Here is a 12,467-nt window from a genome sequence, read left to right as displayed (position 1 = left end):
TTACTAACTCATCCCTAACTTCCACTGAAGAAGACTTTAGCAGCTTCACGGGTGTCAGTGCTCCATCGATGAAGAATTGGCAGTTCCCCCCTACTATTCTATTGCAGAAGAATTGGCTGAATTCTGTCTTGCTCGTCTCCCCTGCACTTGTCTTGCCTTGTACTCCCTCCATTGTCCAGTGACCAGAGATTCACCTAGTGCCTTTGTCATTAGGTATAGATGTGCTCTTAGTTTAGAATCTGTAGAATAATTAACTGATTCCCATTTGGAAGTTAAGATAAAAGAAGTAGACACTGTCCACCTGATAATAACATCATATGAGCACAGAAAGGCCAGATCAGCCAAATTCATGCTGTAGCTGACATTAGTTTTTTCTTAGCAGGAGATCCGTCGTCTCTGCTTTTTTATCTTCCCCTTCTCACATTAAAATGCAGATGCAGAGTCTGTTGAAGTAAATTCTGAAATAACTTAGAAGCCTAAAAATCCTCCATTACCCCAAAACCTTTATGGCAAAAGTTTTCCTCAGAGGTCCTCCTGCTGTTCTGCAAACATTGTTCACTCCTCCAAGTGCTTGTACTGGGTTCTCCTACCCTGCCTGCAACATTCCTGGTTACTGCTGCCTGGGAGGGTGCCTGCGACCTGGAGAGAAGTCACCTCCTCCCTTGAGACAGGCAAAAAAAACCAATGGAAGAGCAACGTCCGTGGGTCCCTGCCAAATTGTGCTGGCATTCAAGTAGCTGGAACTGGCTGTCTTCCATTACAAGAGAGCCACTGGGTTCATCTGGGTTCTATAATTATCTTCATTGTAATCCAATAAAGCCTTGGAAAGGTTCTTAGAAAGCTTTTTGTTTATAAGGGAAACAAAGGTTGATGTGAAAAGACTCTTGATCCTAATGCTGTGTAGCTGACAAAAATTGCGTTGGTCTCGGTTTGTGTAATTTAATGTTGGCATAACAGTTTTGTTATTAGTATGTAAATTGACTGCATATCCTGCAGTAATAAAATGGCTGCAATTTTGAGAGATTAATGTAAGTGCTGTCAAATCCCACTGTGGAAAGGTCCTTTGTAAATGCACAGTTAAATGTACACAGATTTGGAATGTGCCCGAATCCCAGTAGGCCTAACCCTGCCCAGGGAGCTGGAGCAGGGCTCGAGACGTGCGCTGGCTCCGTAAAACCAGGATGCTGTACAATGAGCGAATCTGTCCTGTAGAGGACTTTGCTCATATTGTGGTACTAAGATCTGACTTTATCTGCTCATCTACTGTGGTGGATTGTTTCCCACAGTTAATAATTTTCTATATTATTACAAAAAATGCGTTTAAATGGAATTGAAAGGTAAATTCATGCATTCATGTATGCAGGTATAATTTTCTTTTCAGTATTTAATGTGTTGGGCAGTAGTCTTGAAACTGATGTAAAAAGGGTGAAGGTAACTATTTTTGAAAGTACTGACTTCAAGCTAGCTATTTAATTCCATCATAATGTACCCTAGCGAGCGGCCTCGCTCTTTTCTGTCTTCATGCCTTTTTTTCAGAGAGCCTTGCCTCCCTCTGTTCCTAGTGAAGGCGGTCTGAGCAGCTGTGTGTTCAACACGCAAGAAAATCAGGCCATTTACTTAAAGACTTAATTATGGGTTTAGGAGCCTAATCTTAGGCACCTAATTTTTGAAGTCTTCACTGTAGGCTTTTTTTTCAGGAATATCTCTATCCTGCTAAATGAAAACATCACTTAAAGAAATGCAGGTCTGCGTGTACTTCTTAATCTTCAGTCTGGTAGATATTGCAAATGTTAACTTCTTCATAGCTTTTTGCCTTTAGAGTTTTCATTTTCAGTGAAGGAATTCGTTCTTTGTGTGTGTTGACAATCCACCGCAGAGGAGATGTCACTGGAACTGGTGTGTGATGTCAGAGCTGGGAGCAGACAGAGCTGTAGTGAAAGAGGACATGGAGTGAAAAAGGACACCTGAGTTCTCGCTGGGAATATTTCCTCAGTAAAACCAGATGAAAAGATGTTTCTTCAACCCATTTGGATAACTCTGTGGATTCATGTGGTAGTAGAATAAAATGCGGATCACAAATTCCCCATCTCTGATTTTTAAGAGCACTGCAGGAAGGCAGCCTTGTGGCATGATGGAAGAGAGGTATGTGGGCATGAGCGAGGGGTGAAAAGGAGAGGTGACTGATGAAAATGCTGGGTAAGCAATCCAATTCTTTTTATAGTAAATGTATTAGCCTGGGTTTTGTGTTAGGAATGACTAGAGATGCTTCACCTAGAGGATGCTTAATGGCAGCTGGATCGTGTTTAAGCAATATCTTATCCTAGAAAATTATGTTCATGATCTGATTTTTACCACAAAAGCCTCTGCAAGCCAGCAGTCTCTCTTAGTCGCCCCTCCAATTAATCTGGGTAACCTAGGATAGTTCAATGGGAATCGCATTGTAAGCTCCGCAGCAAGGGAATTATTTTTCCTTGGTCCTTTGTTTGTCTGGAAGTCATGGAAGACACTGCTGCTTGCCTGATCTGTAAAGCGAGGAGGCACAGCTCCTAAAGAAAATTGCAGTTCTATTTTTAGAATTGTTTTAATTGGGCATCAGATATGCGTATCTCCAACCTATTAACCTGGTCACACTGTGCGGTCTGATCCTCCTCTAATGGCATGTGATTAAACGTGATTCATCATCACCTCTGCAAAGCGCATGCAAGTGGGAGAACGTTGGTAGTGAAGCAGATGCGGTTATTTTCATACCAGCTGCTTTCTCCTGTAAATTTAGTTTGTATTGTTAAACACAGTCATGTTGTCCTAGGGGGTCTGTGGCTCCTGATTTAGTGTGATGACTAATGTTCTTTGCTGCACTTTACCAGTGGCTCAGAGTGCTACTGGAAAGGGTGAGACTGACAGAAACAACACGACCAAAGCACGGACGTCGGTGGCTTTGAAGGAAGCCAGTTATCTGTCTTTTGGGGGAGAAGAAAATTTTCATCCTTACTGGGGTTGCCTGCACTTGCAAACTTTATGAAGGAATGTTTATCTTTTTTTAAGGGCAAGGTGTGGGATGAAAGGGGAAAGATTCGGATTTGCTGACCCATAAATAGCAAATGTTTAACCAAAAAAGAATAGCTTGTTTAAGTGAAGAGAGAGATCTGGTAGGGAGCTTGTAACTGCCTAGAGAGGAGGTGTGGCCACAGGATGGGTCTGCTTCAACAAGTGATTGGATTTTTTTGTGATCCCAACAATTCCAGAGCAGACTCACTACAGGTAAATACATTTCAATTCCTAAGCGTTGCAAACTTGCCTTAAAAACAAGCTGAGCTGCCTACTTTAAGGTGCCTATTTTTCTTCCTGATGTGAGAAACCTCTGCCTTCCAGTGATGCTGCGGCAGTGCAAGAAAAGATTCCAGATGCCTCCTCCTCCTCCTCCTCGCCTTTAGTCTTTACTTCTAATGGCCCTGGAAAGCCGGTGTTCAAACTCATTTGTTCTGAAGCAGCATTCAACAGAGGGGCTGGAATATCTGATTTCCAAGGAGTACCTGCATATGTCAGACAGGTTGTACATGCTGAAGGCAATGGAGATTGCCAGAGAGACAGTTAGTTTGAGCCATTTGTATTTTCTTCCCAGTCAGGCTTTGCTCTGTCCTACCCTCCGCTAGCCGAAGGCTGTGGCAAGGGATAATGAGAGATAATGGTATTCTTTATCTTCAGGCTTCTTTCCAGTCTGAGATGCCTCACTCTTTTGGTGCCAGCTGAGGAAAGGTACTTTCTTGCTTGTCCTGCTTTGTCCTCTTGTGCTCTGTCCTCCTTGCTTGACAAGAGCACAGAGGAGATGGGTATCTCAGCCCACTGTAGGAGTGGATCTTTGCTTTGTCTCTCTTGTAAGCCTCGGAGTCTTGGCTATAGGAAATGCATTACAGTGGCCAGGGCGTGCCGAGAGCCCAGAATGAAGCTGTTGTCTGTGTGAAGGAGAGACCTAACTGGCAGCCGAGGCTGGACAAGAGCTGGTGCTCAGCAGGGACGTGAGGCAGATGGAGCGAGGGCTGGCGGGCGTGCAGGGAAAGCAGGGGAGGAGGAAGGCAGGAGCAGCTGGCAGTGGGGGAAGATGCGAGCAGTAATGGGAATGAACAGGAGGAGGAGGAGGGAATGAGAGACATCCTCATTTGTGCACTGATATCCAGCGTCCCCTTCAGCAACTGTGACATTAGGATTTCAAAGAAATGTCCAAAAAAATTTGTTCCTTTAAGGGATTTATTTTAATTCTTTATTAAAATAGGAGATATATGTGCATATTCTCCTCTAGCCCACTGTTTTAATAGGATTACCTTTAGCATCACCCCATGGGCTCTTTCATTCTTCATTCCAAATCTTCTGTGGGAAGTTGTCTCAGCAGATCCAATCAGGTGTATTTCATTGCTCAACAGTAGAGAGGAAATGAATTTTTCTGATGAGGGGAAAGCACAGTGAATAGCACATTCTCCTCCCCAATGCCATCTGCAATCAGTTTTGTGCTGCAAATGAAGTCAATGTTTTCCTGGGTCAGAGGTGGCTAATTATTCATAGCACTTTCATTTCCAGCAGTAGAGTCATCGTATCTCTGCCAATCATCATTCTCTTTCGTGTTTGGCTTACTCTGCATCGCTCTTAGGTTTGCAAGTCTAGCTGCTACCCAAACTTGTACTGTTCTTTGTTGCTTTTCCTGGGCTACTGCCAGTAGTTCTCTCAGCTTCTGAAGAGACCGACAAGAGGACTTTGGCACCAGTATTGTACTTTTCTCCCATCTTATGAGATCACGTCTGTTTAAAAAAGAATGAAATGGGAAGGAAGGAAGAATGTAACACTGAATTTACTTGTAAGTAGCCAAAAACCTGCCAACTGAGTAGTGTTCACTAAGATGGATAAATGTCATTTGTGGGTTTTTTAATGGCAATAAAGCCCAGAGAAGTGTATTAGTCAAGGTACGGCAGGGATTTGGACCTGACTGTCTTAACTCATAGGCTGGTATATTCCCTGCTGGTGCTTAGTGCCTCCCTCTGCTGAGTGTCCAGAGCTCACGGTGTTGCAGCAACCACAGGTGGGTTTACAGTGTCCTTTAGGCTCGCCCCTTGCAGTTTTGCCCTTGGATTTACAGCACCGTTCCTAACGTAGATGAGAAGAGTAACTGAGCACTACTTCCCGTTCACTGCAGCAGACTGACTGATGCATTGGTAGGGATGGAAACCCAAGGAAACTATGGTCCAGCCTTACATTTTCATGTAGTAGTAAGGTTCTCTTTGCACAGATCTGTTTTGAAAGATTTTAAGAGGGCTTCAAAGTAGATGCCGATAATTAAAATGCTAATTAAAAATGTTCCCAATGGTGTTCACTGATAGTGTTGCCAGAGCAGGTGAGATTTCAATTATCTTGCTGTTCCTTTTAGAATTAGAAAAACACTCTGCAATGAGTTAAGATGGAGTACCTAAGCCATGGTGATTTCAGAGCATTTAAGTGCTGACTTTTCTCCAGATTTCTTCAGTTTCTCTTTTTCATCTTAAAAAAACCCCAAACCAAAACAAAAGTTTCTTCTGACAATTCTGAAACTACGAAACAGCCACCCAGGGAACCTGAAGCCTATCAGCCTCGCAGGGGAGTGAGCGAAGCCCCACACGCCTTCCATACAGGTTGCTTCGTGAGACCCCCTCACCGGATTTACCTGCTGCCTTTGCTCAGAGAGGAGGTGGGGAGAAGACTCTTCCGAAAGGCTTTGAAATAGCAGCCACCAGAGCAGGGGATGTGGGCAGCAAAGGGCCAACAGCAAGTGCCAGCTTCAAGATCAGATCTTCACGGAGACTACAGTAACGCTTTCAAATGCTCAGTTCTTACAGCCTAAGCCAGCAGAAAACAGGTGAGTTTTCTCTGGAGGGCTCACTGCTCTGCAGTTTTAATTGGCAGGAATTTAAACACACTTAGTGACATAACTTTAAAGTAGGGAATGGCACACAAAGGCAGGACTACAACAAAAGGAAAGCTGAAGATGGTAAAATCAAAGGAGAGATGATGGGATCAGGGGCAGATAGTAGGGATCCACAAAAAGGAAGAAACGGGCTGCCAAACGGCTGATCAAAAGATGTACTCTAGTTAGGCAGAAAGCTTTCGCACAGGAATTCCAGGACAGAGGCTTGATGGCCTTCGTCTCTTGAGTGTAGTGATGTCTGTAACTAGGGGATGTGGAAGTTTCACCAATTATTGTGGACTAGATCCCGTATCATGAAGGATGTGAAAGGGAATTCTGTCTAGCATCGTATGTAAATTTAAATTTTAGAAAAATGTTTTTTCTGTAGCCAAGATGAATCCTGCTTTCAGCCTTCCTCTTAGAGGGTATCTTTAGTGCCAGATGAAGTATTTTCTGAATCAGCATCTTTTAATGGTGCAGTGTGCAAGAGGTGGTGATGGAAGCTAATGATGGTGTATAGGAAAAGCATTCAGGAAGGATTTGACAGATGAGAAAGGAATGTAAGAGTGGAAGAAAGTGAACATATGCTAAACCAGAGTGTCTGAAGCTAATGTGGTGTAAAATGATTCAGGCTAATGAAGCTTTTCATGAAATAAATGCCTGCTAAACTCTACCTGGAAACTGCACTGCCTCTTCCTTAGATCAAAGTAATTTGTATTCCTCTGATATTTATATGTAACAGTGAAGAACGTTATAATTTCTATCCAAACATTGGTTTACGTCATGCCTTGCAATAACCCCGGGCTGTGTTTGTGTTTTAAAAAGTATGATGTCTGTGACATTCCTTTTTAAAATGGTGTAGTAAGTTTGGAGACAATTTAGGTTTGTTTATAAAATCAGGGCATTGTTCATTAAGTGTCTGTTACTGATTGCATTGTAATTTCTTGGGTAGATAAAACATTGCAGTCTGCTGCTTAACATATATATACACAAAATACAGTACTAAGAAGACAGTTGGACTTGAGGCAGTGGAATAGCTGTGGCAGTAAGATACCTCTGTACCCCCTCACCCAAGGTATGGCAAGTGACAAATTCATATGCCTCACTCAAATGCCAGAATTACTCAGAAGAGGTAGCTCCTGAATGGTTGTGACCTCCTCTGAAGAGGAGACAAACAGGACGAGTGAAAGGGCTGCAGTTATGCAGTGCCTGACAGCAAAAGGTTGCCTAAAACTTCACTGCTCTATTTCAACAAATACGACGTCGTTTACAGGCTTCACCACCCTCCTTCATGGTACAAGAGCAAGGAACCATAAGAGAATGAAATCACAGAAGGCTGTGAAGTTAAAATCCAAGCTGTTCATTTCGTCCTTGCACAATGGGCTTGTGGAACTCTGTTGCCCAAAACTACCGTAAGATTTCTTGAAGCAAAGCATTTCACACCCCAAAATAAAACCAAAGACGACCACTGGATACTGTCCTATGTACCAGCAGCACTGAGATGTAAATACAAAGAAACATTTCCAAAGGTTTTGGTGAGCAACAAGAAAAAAAATCCATGAGATGAACAAGTTACTTTGAAGTGTCTTAGGGAACTGTTTTATGACAAGATTAGAAAGTAGTTTTAAACCCTACACAGTGTTTCTTGCATTTTTCCCTGAAGTAACCCCGGCTGGTCCCTGACGGAGGCAAGATACTAGTTTTTCACTGGTCTGATCCGATAAAATTACTCCTGTGCCTCCCCTGATTGAAGATGCTGACAAAATTTCAGTGGAAGCAAGATTTTCTGTTAATATCTGCAAAAAATGCTGATGCCCGACAATGATGTGTGGTTTGAGACAAACGTTGAATTGTTTTATATTGCCATGGTCTAGTCAGACACTTTAAATGACTCCAGTGCTTTAGGAGTATACAGATTTAACCACTGGCAAACTCATTGCACAATCCCTAGGAGCTACCTAAAGAAATGCTGAGTTTTCCAAAATATTTTACATCTTCAGCTGAGATTATTACACTTTTCGACAGCATTCCTACAGGATGGATATACTGTGTGGAGTAGTTTGGAAAATCTGATCATTTATTAATTGGGGGGTGGGAGGTGTAAAGGGACCCGAGCCTCAACTGTTGCTTCCGAACAGTTGGAGCTTGAGGGAAACTTGAGTTTTACACGGTGCTCAGAAGGGCCATCTGTCTTCCTGTGACAGCAGAAGGGACACGGGGAACACAGAAAAGTGTCTATTGGCCAGACGTGGCTCCTGCTTCTAAAAAATCTCATCGAGTGAAAATCAGCTTTAGAAGCATTTTTGCAGAGCTTCAGTGGCAACAAGCCCATTTTCTGTATTACAGGATAAAGCATGCACTAAAAGACACACGTGCTGATTACTTTTAAAAATAAATATAGTGACCTGAAGCAGAAAGGGAATTACTTAAGTGGAAAGATGAAATACAAAGGAAGATTCATTTCCATAGGTGGCTGGAGTGTGTCTGTCGAGAATATACAATCATGACTGCAGGGAGACTTGCCAAACCCAGCAGAGGGTGTTCACCGAACACACTGGTTTAAAAAATAAAAGTCGTGGTCTGCTCTGTGGTGAAAAGAGGCAAAGGAAAAATATATCCACCTGCTTTTAAAGAGAAGACGCTAAACTGGCTAGAAGGGAGTGAAACAGCTCCGCTCTCCTAGCGAGCTAAGGGTGGTGCTACTTTAACATCACCGTGTGAGTCTGGCTGTCTGTCTCCAGGGCAGGAATTATCCACCTGTGTGATAAAGTCCTGGTTCAACGCCCGGCCCAGCGCTGCTGGAGCGGCAGCTCTGAATTCTCTGTCTCACTGAGGAGCTCCCTCTGAGAGACACGCTCGGGGTGGCAGTGCAGTTATTGCAGTACTTCTCCCTAAACCAGTCATTCACAGTGCTGCTAGACGACGCACGTAAATATGTCATTTAATTCCATTTCACCTCAAAAAAGTTCCATGAAAATTAATAATATTACATTATGTTTGTACAGCAAAATCCAGAAGAGGGATGTTTAGACTCCTGTTACTAACATCCCCACCCTAACCATTTCAGAATCCCGATCTCTTTGATTTAGTAGGGGAGTAGCAGGAATGGGTATTCAACATTGATCTCTTTGCAGGAAATCAGCTGAAATTAGCTTTTAATACACAAATTACATATTTTACACACTTGTAAACTATTATCTTGGGCTGTGTACTTTGCCCATATTTAGTGTGCCTTCATCAATCACTGTATGTTACACTTGCATTACTCTTATTTTAACATTTTACCAAACGCACAATCTTGTCAAATATTAACTGAGCTAATGTTTTAGAAAGGTAGATGGTCCTCAGACAGCCTTATTTTCTAGTTTACAAAGGCTCTAAATGGTACAGGTGACTTTCATTATGCTGATTACTCCTTTAATAGCAACCATGTGTTCTCTCTCATGTTAAATTAGACCACTGCAAACTTACTTCAGTCTTGTCCCAGGTACAGCTGGTCTTCTTAGTCTTGTAAGAACTCGTGGGTTTTCAGCTAGGCTTCTCTGTTATTTTCTGTTTGTATGTCTCCCTTAGCAGTAAATATTTTACTCTAAATAACAAATACTTTAATGCTGCTTTGTTTAGGAAGCGTTTTTGGTTTGTCATGCTCAGGATATCGCTGACTGGAGTCTTTGGTAACAGGTATGCATTGGGATGCTCAAGGCTGGTTTTAGATACATCAAAAAAACCCTCTGAAGTATTGAGACAGGTTTCTGTATCCACAGAGAAATATAAAGTCAGACAGCTTCAAGCTCTCTGCCAAGTGTCTGAGAGAGGAGGTATAAGAAGCATTATGGAACAAAGAACAGTCCTGGGAGGGAAGGAAGATAAAGCATCCTTCAGGAAACGTGTCTCTCTAGCTACAGGAAGACTGCTGACTACAGAGGGGAATCTTCATGGTGACGTCGGTAAGTTTTTGCTTGTTAACTATGCTTTGAATGAGTTGTTGGCCTGTGGCTAAGTAATCTCAGCTACAAAAACTGAAGTGTACAACTGTCTGTCACGTGTTTGGGAGGTGACCTTACTGGCGTTTGTGCAAGAAGAGTGCACTGGTTCATGTATAACTTCCACGGCCCCAGGAGTGTTACTGGTTTCTGTCCCCCGTCACACTGGATGCTCTCTCTGTCGTTGCTTGCAGGGGTTTCAGAGGAGCTTCCCTTTAGCTAGGGGGGTCTGGAGTCAGACATCACTGTTGTTCTCAGTTGTGTTCTGTCCAGTGAAAAAGTAATGAGTAGTACAACGAAGAGGAAAATTACTATGTACCTTGAACGGACACACAACCTGTTTGCCATTTGTCAGCTCAAAGAGTAAACTCTGTGCAGAGCATTTTTTTGTCACCTGCTACTTGAACTGACAACGTCCCCATCTGTAAACAGGCTGTCTGGATGTTTCGTGGAGCACTGCGAGTGCCTGCTGTGCTGGCCCCTTCATCTGGAACAGATGTCAGACTGCAGCTGCGGTGCCAGGGCTGCCGGCTCGGTCACACCGAATCCTGTGCTGTCATGGGGTGTCCAACCCTCAGGAGCGGGCTCCTCTGGCCTCCCCCTACCATGGGCACGCGTGGGGGTCTGAGTGCGTATCCCCAGCTGACAAATCTCAATGTTGTTGACTCTGAGAAGTCAAGTCCTAATATTGTATGAGAAATGATAATATTGGTGCTGAACCAAGAGACCTAAAAATGTAGAAACCGAGTAAGTGTGGAGAGATGGCAGCTGTGTGTGTATGTGTGTGTCGTATGCAGGCTGCAGCATGTCCTTTGCAAGACTTAGTCGTGAAAACTATATTGGATCACTTAGTCTTTGCTGGTGGCAGACTGTTTCTTATAGTCTTTGTTCCCTAAATGTTATGTCTGCTTATAGCTTTTAATTATTTTTGTTAAGTGTATCTGTAGCTTTAGTAAACAGCCTTGTGGATTTTGCCTTGAATATATTCTTTTTCTAATACTCGTGATTCTCAAATTTTAATGTTGTCATACAACTCCTATGTGTTAGCCTAAATATTTCCACATATACCTTTCAGACCCTCCTAGTTCTCCCTTGATAACCAATCCCTCTAGTCCTTTTAATTATATTTACACTTTGTGTATTTAGTTTGTCTGTGCTGCTATAGAACTGTCAGTTTTCAGTGGCAATCTTCCTTGGGCTACAGCTATCAGAACGGCCTGCCAGTTCCCCATCTGCTAGGGAGCTTTCCTGTCATATGTAGATCACTGTCAGTAGGCTGTGTTCAAGAGTTAGGATGTTGCCTGAAATCCTTGTTTGGCTGACAAGCTCATTTTCTGTAACATCTTGTTTAACTTGTGCTTTAAGTGACACTATCTAAACGAGAACATGTTGTGCAACCGAAAGCATTGCACGCTATGTATGGTACAGCCTTTGTTTAACTCCTTTTTCACCCCAAAGTACTTCTCTAATAGCTGAAGGGCTGGTTGTGATGGTTTGGGAACCTCCTCTTGTGGAGATAATTTATTTTTTCCCCATGTGATTTACCAGGGACTTGTTCTGAGCATAGTTTTCCATAATGAAGCGCACACACATCACAATGCTTTTGCTTGTGAGTGACGGCAAGGTCCTTGAAGGCCAGGTGATGAACCCGATAACATAAAAGGAAAGTAGGATATTTCCCAGCTCCATAAGCTCTGGGTCCCCTGTGCAACTGGGCAAAAGGCTGGAGGAGCCATACAAGCATCCTGTAGGTACTTTCCCATTGTGGAGTGTAATGAAGCAGCTGGTATATGTACTGTGTTCTGCTGACTGCATTGAGATCAACTGGCAGAGCAGGTTGAAGAGAATAAGATGAAAAAGCTGTGGTATGACAGCTCGTTTTGTTTTGGAGATGTCTCACTATGTAAGGTATCACTGTAAGACTCTTCTTTCTCTAATAATGTATAATAATAGGTAACTGGAGATTACACTGTTTTCTACTTCATCTTGAAAGAGGACTTAAAGCCAGCTTTTCCACAATAATCACAGAATCTTAGTGGTTGGAAGGGACCTCTGAGATCATCGAGTCCAACCACATAAAAAAAAAAAAAGATAGGGGTAATTCACCCCTATGCCAGCTGATGCATGCTGCCCTGTATGTGAGGAGGGAAGATGCTGCTGCTGGTTGGGGAAATGAGCTAGAATCCAGGATTCCTAGATTTTTTTTTAAGACAAGCTACCACATTTATTGTATTTTTTTTTTCTCATCTGCTGGAGAAAGATAATGTTTCTTGTTCAGAGGGTTACACCTGCCTGGAGCTTGCAAAGAGGTCTGATACACTGCTTTGTCAGAAAAGATTCCAGCTGAGGAGTCTTTTAGGGTTTATGTAAGGCAGGTCTTCTCCAGAGAGAATTACCAGAAGTGGATTTCCAGTTTTTGGTTCTGCCACGGACAATATTCGCAAATGTTCTACACCTTGTTCAGTGTATTGAGTGGAGAGACCATTTCGTGCCTAATGGGAGGCTACAGCACTATTGCTCGACCCTGTGATCCCTCCCCTGTCATCTTCAATCTTCGTGTA

At 42.9% G+C, this 12,467-nt stretch overlaps 1 long non-coding RNA gene across 1 annotated transcript; it reads left to right on the top strand.

Annotated features, from left to right (window-relative positions):
* Nucleotides 1-9,442: 9,442 nt before the first annotated feature.
* Nucleotides 9,443-10,887, top strand: LOC141746687 (uncharacterized). The gene is made up of 3 exons (XR_012588452.1): nucleotides 9,443-9,604; nucleotides 9,688-9,870; nucleotides 10,339-10,887. It is a non-coding gene; the product is annotated as an uncharacterized LOC141746687 (long non-coding RNA).
* Nucleotides 10,888-12,467: the final 1,580 nt, after the last annotated feature.

This window comes from Larus michahellis, chromosome 7 (assembly GCF_964199755.1).
Source record: "Larus michahellis chromosome 7, bLarMic1.1, whole genome shotgun sequence".
Taxonomy (NCBI): Eukaryota; Metazoa; Chordata; class Aves; order Charadriiformes; family Laridae; genus Larus; species Larus michahellis.
Note: the sequence above shows the minus strand (reverse complement) of the source record. Positions and strands in the feature narration are given on the sequence as shown.